Genomic DNA, 12,687 nt, shown 5'->3' with positions numbered 1-12,687 from the left:
TTAGAGTGGGGTCCGAGAGGATGGGAGGGAGTCTGGCCCGCTGCGTTCTGCCGAAGAGGAATGAGCGGGTTGAGTCGAGGGCCTTGTCCCATATCCCTTCGCCGTGTAGTCTGCGTGTTAGGATGCGGTGAGAGACTGTGTCAAAGGCAGCTAAAAGGTCGAGGAGGATGAGGGCCACTGTCTCTCCTCTGTCCAGGAGGGAGCGGATGTCATCTGTTGCTGCGAATAGGGTGGTTTCCATGTTGTGGTTCTTTCTGAAGCCGGATTGGGAGGAGTCAAAGATGTTGTGCTCTTCGATGAAGGTGGCGTGTTGGCTCTTGATGGCTTTCTCAATGACTGTCGCTAGGAACCGGAGCAGGGAGCTGGGTCTGTAGTTTTGAGGTCAGTGAGGTCCGCCAAGTGTTTCTTCAGGAGGGGGTTGATCTCAGCGTGCTTCCAGACATAGTGGAAGTAGGCGTTTGTGATGGAGCAGCGAAGCATGGGAGCAATGGTGTCGGCGGCTCTGTTGAAGATGTGGTGGGGCAGAGGTCAGTGGGGGCCCCGGAGTGGATTGACTTCATCATCTTCAGTGTGTCTTCGGTGGTGAACGTTGTCCAGCTGTCAATCGTTGGCTTCAAGGTGTCGGGTGGTAGCTGTGGGTTCTGTGTGTTTGCTATCTTAGTCAAAATTGTTGTATATGTTCTTGATTTTGTGGTGGAAGAAGGTGCTGAGTCTGTCGCAGAGGTCTTGCGAGGGAGGGATGTCTGTAGACTCGCTGATTGGTTGGGCGAACTCCTTGATGATGTTGAAGAGTACTTTTCTGTTGTGTGTGCACATGCGTGGAGATTCTGTCTTCGATTGCTTTCCTTCTTGCATTGCTGATGAGTTGGTGGTGGGCGTTGGTGGCGGCTTTGAAGTTGTTGTGGGCCTCTGTAGATTTGGAGTTTCTCCAGGCCTTTTCGAGGTGGCGGCATGTGTGTCTGGACTCTCAGAGTTCGATGGTAAACCAGCTGGCTTTCCTGGCATGTTTGTTGTTCTTCTTCTTGAGGAGGGCTAAGGTGTTGGTGCAGTCGGAGATCCATCTGTGCAGGTTTCGGGCTGTGGTGTCGTGGTCGTCGTTGTCCTTGATGGTTGGGGTGGAGTTTCTGAGTGTGGTGGTGAGCTGGTCGTCAGTGATTTCGGTCCAATTTCTTCCTGAGAGCAGGTGCTGGGTTTTGTTGGTGAAGGGTGTACTGAAGGTGAAATGGATGCAGCGATAGTCTGTCCATGGGAGTTCACTGGTGTGGCTGAAAGTGGTGAAGTTTGCTGTTGTGAAGATAGGGTTGAGGGTGTGTCCTGCTGATTGTGTGGGTTCCATCACGATCTGGGGGAGTCCAATGTTTGTAGGTTGTCCAGGAGGGATGTGGTGTTGGGGTCTTGCTGGTTGTCGAGGTGGAAGTTGAGGTCTCCCAGCAAGGTGTAGTTGTTGGACATGATTGCCTGTGGGGTTATGCTGTCTGTGATGGCATTGGTCAATGGTCTACAGGTTCCGGGGTGGCAGTAGATGAGGGCTCCCGGGAGGGTGGTTACAGGGTGGGCCTGTATGTTGAAGTGTAGGTGGTCCATCAGGTCTGTGGGCTCGTTGTAAGTGTACTCAGTCGGAGGGTTGTACTTATGGACAATAGCGATTTCCCCACCCAGGGCAGGTGGGGCGGTCCTTCCGGGAGATCTTGTATCCTTGGGGAATGGCGATGGCGATGTCAGGTCCCGAGGTGTGTTGAACCAGGTTTCAGTGAGGAACGTGACGTCCGGGGTGGTGCTATCGAGGAGTTCCCAGATTTCGATGTCGTGTTTGTCGAGGTATCTGACATTGAGGAGGATGCATTGCAGGGTCTTTGGTGTGGTTGTGGGTGGGTTGTGCCGGGTCTGTGGTCTTGGCGGTGCTGCAGGAGTAGTGGCAGCGGTGACAGCTGAAGTGTCCGTGGGTGTCGGCTGGTGAAGCTAGCTTGCAGTTGTTCTTGTGACCTGGATTGAGTATGTAGAGTGCAGCTTGGTTAAAGCATTGCCGGTTTGGAGGTCCAGGGTTTCTAGTGCAGGTCGCCGTCAGGTGCGGACATGCGCAGATGGGCTTGCCTTTGGCGCGCCAGCAGTGCTCTCGTTGCGTGGCCGCACAGTGGACGCCATTAAGTAGGGATCGGGGCGGGCTGGACAGCTGGGAGGCGGGAGCTGGGAGGGGAAACTGGCTTGTGCTGGTCTCCCTTGGGGGGAGGGGCCACAGGGGCAGCAGCAGTGAGAAAGAAAGCGGGTGAGAGGCACACAGAGTAGCAAGGGAAAAGTGAAAGGAGGATGGAAAAAAGATAGAGAGTAACAGTAAAAGGGAGAAAAATGGAAAATGAAAAGCAGGCAGGAAAACAAAACAAGAGAGAGAGTGAGAGGTCCACTGGACCACCAGGGATGAGGTTTAGGTATAGCCTGCAGGTAGAGGAGGGCCTCGAACACCAACACAGTGGTCAGCCTCCTGCCAATACTACACCTCCTGTACAGATCCCCCTCACCATCTGATAATCAGTAGCTACAATCTCCCTAGATATAGCAACTCACTACACTGCCCTAGAGTCTCACATCACAGAAACTGAGATAACCAAAGCCATCCAGGAATTAGCGAGAGGCAAAACCCTGGGGACAGACGAACGGGTGGCCATTAGAATTCACACAAAATTTTGGGGCAAGTCCATAACCAGAGTCACCCTTTAAAAGTTCTGTGTCCCTGTCACGGAAGGCGGTCTGGGAGCACCCAACTATGAGTACTACTATGCAGCAGCACACCTACAATGGCCAATGTGCTGGCTAGTGAGCTAAAATATCACAGAGTTGGGGCCCTGGGTGTTCGGCTTACAACAGCCTGCACTGCTGGAGTGGCTATCTGGATCAAAGTCAGTGAGCTCAGATGAATCGGGAAACATCCTAATGTCCACGGCTCACAGCTGCTGGTCCTGCTATGTACTACGAAGGCACGCACCTCTGCCCTACACCCCAGATGTACCCCTCGGGGTACTCCCCAACCCAAATATTAGCGTCAGGTACCCAGAACGGGCAGATTGGTCTGCAAATGGCCTATCTACCCGGGGAGACTTACTCGTAGACTCAAGCCTCTCGCTTTGACACGCTGATGGATGACTATGGTATATCCTCTGGCTCCTTCTTACTGTATGTGTCACTCACCCACACCAGCTACTCCAGACGTTGGGCAACTCACAAGATGAACCTAGAACATCAAATTTATTGCAAGCACTACTGAGACATGGTACAGGTAGGAAAGCAATTACTACCCTATACAACTAATTGATACCAGATGCCATGCCGCTACTAGCGCCACTTACAGAATACTGAGATGCAGTACTGGCAATTACACTAACCGATCAACAGTAGATACAATGCATAGGGTCTCCGAAGACAATCTCCACTAATGCAAGAATTAAGTACACACAGTTGAAGTACCGCCATCACACATACCTTACCCCACATACACTGGCATGCATGTATGCAGCCTCACCTGACATATGCCCTAGATGCCAGAACTCCGATGCCACGTTTATCCATATGGTATGGACATGTCCCCAAATAACAGCGTACTGGAACATGTTGGCTGCCACACTATCTGAGGCAATGGATATGACAATTACAGCACAAGGTCCTCACTTCCTACTAGGCATAACAAAGCGCAACACAGAAGTAAAAACATCAACCAATTCCTAGACCAGTGGTGCCGGCACAGGCAAATTCAGTGGGGTGGGGCAGGGTGTGGCAGGGGGAAGCAAATAGACGACGGAATATGTATTATTTATTTATTTAATTATACCTATTCGGTCGTCTGTCGGCATCCCCCTCCCACCCAGCCCCGCCCCACCCCGCCTCACCGTGTTTACTTGTGCCGGCCGCTGCTGCCCTAGACCTAGCACTCAGCCTTGCTAAACGCAGACTGACCATATCCTGGAAGTCAACTTTAGCACCCCAAGCTCAAGTGTGGCTCTCTGACCTTCGGAGGCTACTAGTAGCCGAGCACAAGCTAACCCAAGCCAATTCTTCAACCCCCCCCCACTGCCACTAATCCTTTTAGACTAGTACAAATACTGAACATTTATAAAATCTGAATTGAATTCCACATCATCCAACCTGAGACACAATTAGGACCACCCAAGTACCAACGCCACTCATGCTTGCGACAGCCCACCCTCACCTCTCCCCACACTCCTCCCTACAACCATCCATCACTGGCCCAACACTGCACTAACCACCTGGCCCTGCTAAGAGACCCCCAAAACCAAAACAAGAGACAAGAGGCACTTGGCAAAACAAGGACAGTTTGTTTAATTAAACGTGACAGCCAAGAGAACAGTTACAGGCACTGGGCCTGAGGACTGTCTCAATTTGCAATTGATCTGTGGCTGTCTTTTAAACAGTTCAATGTAGGCTATAAAAATTTCTGACAATCCTTGTATGGTGAGGAATGCACATTGCTGTCTTTGGAATCATTAATTAATTGTCTAATGGATAATACATGTGGGCCTTAACCTCGAATGGACACAATGTGGCCAGTGGGTAACCTGTCCAGATATTCAGCATAGGGAGTGTGTGATTACTGCACCTGCTGTGTCCTGATTGGCTAAATGCTCCTAACTCATGTGGCATCTGACTTTATGGCATTTTTAGGAGTGCATGTGTGCTTTATTAGGGCCAATCTCCCTTGACCATTGTGGTGTCAATCTAGGGGTTCCTATACCGGCAACATGCCCCCCCACCTGTGACCTATCAATCAGTAACCTATGGCTTAGGTCTCAGTGCTTGCCTGTCTACGTATTGGCGAGTTCACAATGGATGAATTTGTTAATAAAGATATGGCTTTGTTCACATAAATTAATGTATAATTTTTCCTATCACCAACAACCTTTTCCGTATTAACAGCTGCATGAAAGAAAAACATGCCAGCGCCCCACATAAATTGCTTGCAAATCTTCCAGAAAGGTGGCGCTGACCTTCCGCCCATATATTCTGGGCTCGAAATGCTGGTACATTAAAAAATGGAGCAGAGCCCCCAAGTGAACTCCGAAGCCGACCAGGAGGCACAAAGTCTTCAACCATCTTGGTGGAAACTCATGACACATTCCGGTTCATCCTAAATCCAGGTATCTAACCAAAATATAAGCAGGTGCAGTGCATTAGTGAATGTCAGGTACTTTGTCCTTAGTTCTTCATGAATTATGTAGGATTGGCTACTTTGTGGAACACTGAGAAGTCACCCCGAAAACTTATTTTCTACTACCCGTAGAGCATCATTCTCCACATATTCCCAAATGGCACTCCTATAGGAGGCTTTTGCAACACACTCTTCCATATAAACCTGCATTAAAGCACTGATCGGCTTCATGCCCAATGTAGCGGCAAACCTCCAGACTGCTGCATTGTACCTTTCTAAATAAAGCCTTTTTCACATTGAGCAGAAGGGTGAAGTGTATCCCTGAACAAACAACACAGTCAAATACAAAAAAGACATTGACCCGGGATAAGGCCTGCTTTCCCACTTTAAAGGTGTGTGCTTTGTGAAACTAGGACTTACTACCATTACATGGGATTTACCAATGTTTATACTTTGATCTAACTCATCCATAAATACCTCAAAGGAATTAAGAAGGGCTTGGAGACCTCTCACAGTTCTTGCTATTAACACAGGATCGTCTGCATATATCTGAACAGGGAGCGATCGGCCTCAAACCTGCGGGCAGTCTACGTTGGCATTCGCTAAAACCTGTTCAAATTGTTAATTTATAAGGTGAACAGGAAATAGGCAATATTACAGCACTGTCTGACCGCCCTGTTAATGTTAAATCTGCATGTACAGTTTGAATCATTGGAGTACCTAGTGGACGCTGTTGTGTGGGAGTGAAGGTCCCTCAAGAAAATAGCTATGTCCCGTCAGCCCCCATATTAGGATAATCTACCATAGATTGTCTCTATTCACCCAGTCAAAGGTTTAGGTGAGAATAAGGAACATGAGATGAACGGATCCTTTACGGGCCACCATATATTTACATACTATTGTATATAATTTTAGTCACTGATCAATAGTTGATCTATGAGGAGTGAACCCAAACTGAAGGCCCGAAATTATATTACGTTTCTCAGCCCAAGATAAAAGTCTAGCTAGGAGGATGGAACCGACAAATTTAACTACAGAGTAAATCAGAGAAACTGGTCTGTAGCATTGAGGGTTGTCCCTGTCATCTTTTTTAAAGATCGTGACAAATGTAGAAATGGAGGTGAGGGGGGGCGCACCTAGACAGCTGCATGTAGTATATGAGTCAACATTTGGGTGTACAGGTCAAGGTCACTCAGGTAGAGGTCGTGTGGAATCTCATACGGCCCAGAGCTTTCTTTCTAGTCAGTCTGGCGATGCCCTTCCTAACTTTGTTCAGAGAAAACACCAGATTTGGCTACCCAACCAGAGTCTGCTTATTCCTTTGGGTTCCAGTTCCTATCTCACCATTATAAACACCTTTAAGGTGGGAGACCTTATCATCCACTGCTGTATGGTGTGAGAGTGAGAGGGCTTTAACAGGTTGATTAATAATGTCCCAGAATTTAGCACTGTTCTTGAGATATTGAGGATCCAACAAATTGATCCAGGTGGCATCCCTTAAAGCATACTAACTACTGCCTCTTAACTTCAAGCTTATATCAATTCAAACAGGTTGTAATGTGGGTGGGATCTCTAGGAGTAGCTTTTAGTGCCCTTCTTAAATATCTGGAAGATTACGAACAGCCTTTATCAAACCATTTAGGACCAGAGAAAGACTTAGCTGCCAGCTGGATGATAAGGGTCTCTGTGATTATGCTAGCAATGGTAGCAAAAACATCTAGGACCTCATTTGTGCATGGAGCTTGGTTTAGAAAGGTCGAAAGCTTGCTTGAACAACTTAAAAGGAAATTCTAACTAAAACACTCTACAGGTACCTGATTCCACCTAAGCCTCCTTCTTTGACATGTTGGCTACCTTGCTCCACCAACTCTGTGATCATTCTCTCCCCTTGACAATCCCCAGCTAAATGATAAACATGTTGGGTTATGATCACTAAAGTTACTATAATCTATTCTAACCTATGAGAACATGGAGTAGATAGGGAAAGAAACCTAAACAAAGTCAATAAATGAGGAGCACCGCCTGCCTTGAAAGTTGGATTAACATTTGATGGATCTGAATGAACCATTTTTTCAAACAAGAAAGTTAGATTGTACTCATTTAAGATGGAGGTTAAAAGGTTCCCTTGAGAAGTATGTTCCATGTGGAGGCCCTTTAGGAGCAGACATCTTTTCCGCCTCACTGAAGTGGGCAGTGAACATCTCACACAAATGACAGTTCAAATACCCTGCCACAACAACATGTGTTGAAGTCCATTTGTCCCTTCAAGATTATTTAGAAAGGACTCCAAAGTGAACTAGCTTCTGGAAATCTTGGGGTGATTGCTTAGCATTATAGAAATTTAACAACAATGTTTAGGGCATACCTACACAGGAAAGTGAAATTGCTTGTAAGTTGGTGAACCCCTGTACTTAATAATTCCTTGTAAAGTCAGGGACACAAAGATAACCAGGTCACCGTTAGACCAACCTGATCTGGATTAAACTACAGGGTTGGAAAAGTTTTCTACCCTTCTAGTAAACAACTAGTGGAGACCCATGTCTCTGGCAGCCAAATCACTCTAAAATTCTTCACATATTTAAGCCAAGAAGGCTCATCAGTCTTAGCTGCTAAAACTGCAATATTCTCATTGGTGAGGTTAGGTGTTAGCAACGGATGTAACAAGGTCAGCGTGGGGAGAAGCCCTGAGGTCGGGTATCAGGGGGGGTCAAACTGGGTACGTCAATCACAAGAGTCCAATAAGCTTATTTTAGGCAAATCTGTTTGAAGTGTTTAAGGCGAAGGAGACCTGGATGCCCATGCCCCTTACTTTGCGCTGCAAGGGGATCTGCCTTCATTCATGACCCATCAGATCTAGCTTGTAAAAGAACCCCAAAGGGAGTTCAGCATTGGAAGTTGTATTTGTAGGTCCAATGAATGCCACAACTTGCGCAGTAACATTAGGTTGGTTAAGGTTGATGATCACACGATCTCCTGCTTTTTGCATGAATATCAATCCAGTTGACTCTTCTCACCATATTAATCCAGTCACCTACATATGTCGCCAGGGAGGAGTGGGTCTTCAACCAATGTGTACCTTATTTTGTAGTTGAACACACCACTCATCACCATTATTCAGCAGAGGGGGCATATTGCCTACCAACCACACATATGGAGTAGCTTCAGGTGGAAGGTTAATAATGACCTCGGATAGGGGTGAGTCCAGGCCAGCTCTATCAGCAAGGGTTGGGTCCTTACCATGTAACCCTTGCAAAGATGGCTGGTAATGAGTGTCATTAGCAGATCTATCCTGAGAAAAAGCTTCTCAATTCACCACTGGTCTAAGGTCATATGTGCCAGTGTCTCTGATCAGTTTAGGTAAGTTGCCTAGCCCCTATTGAGGCCCCATCAGGGAATTAGGTCCACAGCCTGCACCCTCCAACCGGATTCAGTATGGTGCCCCCCATTATCTGACAATGAAGAGGATGAGTAGCTCATAACATTTTCTTGGGCCAATTTTAAAATCTGCCCAGGCTTAGTTATGATGGGCTCCACAATGCTTTTAAAGTCTCAACTTTCAAGTAAAAATTGCCCAGAAGATCCGGCATCTTCACACTCCCTCTCAAATTATCCTCGTGGTCTGTGTGGGTATCCAGAGGCACTGAATCCCAAGAGAAGCGGTGAGTAAGATTTTTTACTCTAGAATCCACCCTTTCCCTTTTTTCCTCTTGTTAGCCAAGGGTACAGGTCCCAAAGGGTACTGATCCTGTATGGCATGTGTATTTGGGGGAGAGGCAGCGGATGCACTAACACATGGGTCTGTATACTTTTGTGTTTTTGTTTTGTGTTTGTGTTTTTGTGGAACTAGGACTTACCACCATTACATGGAATTTACCAATGTTTATACTTTGATATAACTTATCCATAAATACCTCAAAGTAATTAAGAAGGGCTTGGAGACCCCTCACAGTTCTTGCTCTTAACACAGGATTGTCTGCACATAGCTGAACAGGGAGCGATCGGCCTCAAACCTGCGGGCAGTCTACGTTGGCATTCGCTAAAACCTGTTCAGATTGTTAATTTATAAGGTGAACAGGAAAGAGGCAAAAATACAGCACTGTCTGACCCACCTGTTGATGTTAAATCAGCATGTACAGTTTTGAATCATTAGTGTACCTAATAGACGCTGTTGTGTGGAAGTGGAGTAAGTATGGGCAAAATTTGCACATTTGGGGTACGCAAATTTGTGCGAAAGCAAATTCGTGGTCTGCAAAATCTGCGAATTTGTGCTTATTTGCGGATTTTTTAAATTTTTGCGTGTTCGCAGGGCGCTTTGCGTGTTCACAGTTTTTTTTCAGCACGCCGATCGCGAAGTTAACTATGCGGTCGTCCATGGGTGCGGCCATCTTGTTTTCAGTGTTCGCGTTGCGTATTTCCGTTTCCGTTTCCGGGCGCTCGTTGCATGCTCGCGTTGGTCATTTCCTACGTGCGGGGCGCAATTACGTGTTTGTGTGCGTTTCTGCGTGCTCGCGGGGGAAATATCGCGCAAACTTACCCACAAGGTCGCAATGGGCGCGGCCATTTTGTTTTTCATTCATTACTATGGTTCTGGGCATGCTTTTTCAATCCTCCCCTAATCTTTGCAATCCTTTGTTTCAGCAGCGAGGTGGAGGTCGCTGCACTGGTTTTCTCCATCTAGCGCCACCTCCCCAAGGCAGGCTTGAAGCCAGGTACGGGTTCCGGGTGTGTCACAAGCTATGGGGGAAGGTGTGCCAGGGCCATGTATCGGGAGTCTGGGGTCCGGCGCACCTACAACCAGGCGACGCACCGGTGGTCCGACATCCTGGACCGGGAACACGGCCTGCTCAACCTGCTTGGCGTTGAGATCCCTGTGTTTGGTCAGTAGTAGTAGCTATTTAATCACTACTTTGTTTTCTCCTGCTCTGTGTTATTATGATATTGCAAATATTTGTTTTTTTCGAAGAGCAAGAATGCTGCTGATTACATTGCAGGTAAATAATGTTTCAAAAGCTTCTGTGACTGCAGGTGCTCGCCTGCTCACTGGCAGTGCTACTATGCTTACTTGTTTTTAATGTTGTGCTCATTTAGCCTCGGCGATGATTATGTATCAGTGCACTTTACAGAACTGCGTAATGCTAGACATTAGAGACTCAAGTTCAGTCCTTCTTTTGTACTCCTGCCACTAAAAAGAGATAGTGGTGGTGATCATGACGGACTGTGTCTGTCATTTTGCGTGCTGCGTAGTGATGCCTGCTAGTCCTAGTAGAACCTTTTTGTAGTTGGTTTAGTGAGTTACATAACTTTCCAAGTAGACGGTCCGCGAATCCAGCAATACTATATCCTAGTAGACCACATCAGATATGGGTCAATAAATTTAGTGCAATTGTTGTCTATTTCCCCGAAATAATTTGTTATTGTTTTTTTTAAATGTTTGATTTGGTTGACAACAATCATCTTCCCTCAGGGGCAAGAGGACACAGGAGGAGGTAGCGGCGCCGGCGGAGCAGGAACAACACCAGGAAGGCCTGGATAGGTCTGCCGAGGGCTCCTCTGCTGGCCCCAGTAAGTTTTCCTGTTTTTTTTGTTTTGTTTTTAAACTCTTTATTCAAGACTGATTGCATCAAGGTGAAATTTTCACATATTAATACATACAACTTCCATCAGTCTCGTTTTTATCTTTTCACCCCTCCCAAAGCTGAAAAGTCAATCATCTGAACTGTTGCATCCGTGTATATCTTCTCCCCCACAACATGTGGGGCTGTCTCAAAGGTTATTTACCATCAATAATAAAGTCCAACATTCTCATATTTGTGTACAGTGCTGGCACTGTAGGTACCGTCTGTATAAGTCTCGCAGCTCCGCTATACACATCAAGAAAAAGAAAACCAGCCCTTATCTCCCTCCCTACCCTCCCCAACAGTCCCACCCTCGTCTCCTGGTCGCAGTGATACAGCTATAGTGTAGTGTCCTCTGATTCCTCACTCAGCTATGCATATCCTAATGTAGGTATACTTATGTCCTGTACGTTACCCTGGGTGCCGGAATAACTTGTCCCACCAACTCTATTCTCTTTGTAAGTGTCAGTCCATATCTCCTTGTGACTGCATGAGGTCCATCCTCTCCGGCTCCATCAGCATTATCTCCCAGTCCTAAGCTATGGGATATTTCCTGTGTCCTTTCTCTTCCTCTCTCCTCATGGCTGACCCTTCCCCTCTGCCCCATTTCACTAGGTCTGTCTGTCACACAGACAATTGGGATGTCCGGGGGGATTTCCTTCTCATTGTCATTGCCCTGACCGCTAGTAGGAGTGCCAGATCTAAGAATTTCAATTTAGCCTTCAACTGTTTGGGTCTTTTACAAAACCCCACTAAGCAGTTTAGGGCTACCTCCGGTACCGGCATCTGAGTAACTGCCCCCAGTATCTGGCATATCCCTGCCCAGTATCCCCGTAGGCGTGCACAGGCCCAGAGCATGTGGAGGAGTCCGGCCTCTTCTACCCCGCAACGTGGGCATGTGTGTGGGGAGTTCGGGAACATTTTATGCAGTCTCTTTGGGGTCAGATACCCCCTGTGTAGCACCATTGCTTGCATGAATCGGAATTTAACATTCTGTGACACTCGCCTGGGGTGTTCAATGATAATCTGCCAGGCCTTAACAGTCAATTCTTCGACTGTGGGCCGGGCCCACGAATCTCTGAGAGTGGTGAGTGGGATGGCTGCATGTTTGCTCCTGTTCCCATATAGTATAATAAGTGAACTAACTCGTGTTTTGTGGGCTGGAGTCGCTGTGGCGCCCAAGTGATCCGGATATAATGGGAAATTGCGGCATGCAGTAAATACAATCTAGGGGGGCACCTGTGATCTGTTGAAAGGACTCATGGTCTAGCAGGGTCCCGTCCCCAATGAATGCACCCACTTCCTCGATCCCATTCTCTATCCCTGGGTGCAGTACCTGCCTTGTGGTCCTGCTGTGCGGTATCGGAATACCCAGTAGAGGAATATTCGTCGCATATGGCGTAGTCAATGAGGTGTATGCCAGTGCTCTTCTCCAGCATAGCAGGGCTGTGTGGAAAAGCGGGTGACTGTCCGGAGGGATCCTGCTTTTTGGCAACAGCAGTGAGTCTAACTCTCCCCGTGCCAATCTCTCCGGCGTGAAGTCAATCTCGTGTAGATTCCGAACGGCTACCCAATAGGAGAGCCATTGGAGTTGACTGGCATAATAATACCCTCTGAAGTCAGGGACACCCAGGCCTCCCTATCTGGTTCCCAGTTGCAGTTTCCGGAGACTGATACGTCTTCGACCGGAGCCTCATATAAGATTAATCAGGATGGTGTTGAGCATGTTAAATATCTGTTGGGGAACGATCACGGGCAAATTTATGAAATAATACAGTAGTCGGGGAAGCATGACCATCTTAGAAAGTGCGACTCCCCATAACAGACAGTGGCAAGGACGTCCAGAACCCTACACTGCTCTTGAGGCGTGTTATAACTCGCCTAAGATTGCCATCTAAGGTATCCTCCGGTGCTCTGTAT

The sequence above is a fragment of the Lissotriton vulgaris genome, chromosome 8 (genome assembly GCF_964263255.1).
Source record: "Lissotriton vulgaris chromosome 8, aLisVul1.2, whole genome shotgun sequence".
In the NCBI taxonomy this organism is placed as follows: Eukaryota; Metazoa; Chordata; class Amphibia; order Caudata; family Salamandridae; genus Lissotriton; species Lissotriton vulgaris.
The sequence above is the reverse complement of the archived record's forward strand: the minus strand, read 5'-3'. Positions refer to the sequence as shown.